Raw genomic sequence first — 1,401 nt, 5'->3', positions numbered from 1 at the left:
AAAAAAAAAAAAAAAAAAAAAAAAAAAAAAACATTTCGATCCCAAGAAGAACAAGATTGGTATCACACGAAGTATTCAAAGGTGTGTTATCGACCGACGGTGTTTTGATCGATGATGAAAATGACGCGAAAATGGCAACTCACGGTTCTTTCTTTAGTTCTTATTTGGCACATCATTACGTCAATTATTATTTCGTCAATGTTTTATACCACGTACGGTCGATAAAGTGGCTCTTGAAGTTCGGTCGTGCTTCTTTGCGTTTCTTGTAACGTTCCTTTGGTATCCTCCTGTGGACTCGGCGAATTTGGATTCGGATCATTCCCTGTTTCCCTCTCGCCGCTTCTCACATTCCCACCATCTTCCACCTTATTGTTCGCCCGTGCCTCTTGTTGCGCCTTTTTACTTCTTTTCCATTTCATTCGACGATTTTGAAACCAGATTTTCACCTAAATTCCAACACACATATACACACGATTGTTGATACAAGATCTTAATATTATCTATAAGAATCAAACACAATGTTAATTATCAATTAAAAATAACACTTGAACGAATACTCGAGAAGGAAGGAGGAGATGGATCGTAATGCAGTAAAGTAACAGAGAATAGAAGAACGTAGGTTGAATTTTTCTTGTACGATATTAAATCGTATATATCTATTAATCAACCCCTTCGAATCGCTGCAAGTATACCATAAACTCAATATTTCTTTTCCTAATCCCGCAAGAGAACGATGTATAAATCCTTTGGACAACATATCACGTACTTGAATAGATCTGCCGTCTCATTTCCAGCCCTACTATATTTCACCCTTGAGAGAAAGGAATACGCTTTCTTCTCGCGATAATAAATATATATTTGCAATATCGGATAATATTTACAAAACGATCGAATTTTAAGCAAAGAAAAAAGCAAGTAGGTTTATATAAAATATCAGTTTAAAGAGGAAATGATTTCGACATTTTATTTCTCTTATTATTCAATTAATTCAATCGATTAGATAATTAGACGAAGAGCAAAATACAAAAAATTAACTTAAATTTAAATTTTCCACGATATATCTATCCATATAATAACAAAGTTGATGATATTTGAAAAATCTTTGCACCTCTTTTGTAATATCTTTAAATCAATCACGTTTTGGTTATTAATATTTATCTAATACGATCAATGATCGATGATCGATGAGAGCAGTTAACTGAATTTTCTCCCTTTTGTGGATGCTGAAAGAAAATATAAGAAAGGTGTGTATGCAACGTTCGTACAATTTGAAAGGTAAAATGCTCGGAGCTTGAATCAGTTGAATATCGAAACAAATCAGGGACTCAGTCTCCCATAATTCAGACTTTCGTTGCTATTTGCTGAGCGATCCGTCAGAGCACGTAAGCTTCAAAGTTATGT

This window comes from Apis dorsata, unplaced genomic scaffold (assembly GCF_000469605.1).
Source record: "Apis dorsata unplaced genomic scaffold, Apis dorsata 1.3 scaffold_298, whole genome shotgun sequence".
In the NCBI taxonomy this organism is placed as follows: Eukaryota; Metazoa; Arthropoda; class Insecta; order Hymenoptera; family Apidae; genus Apis; species Apis dorsata.
This window is presented reverse-complemented; position numbering follows the sequence as displayed.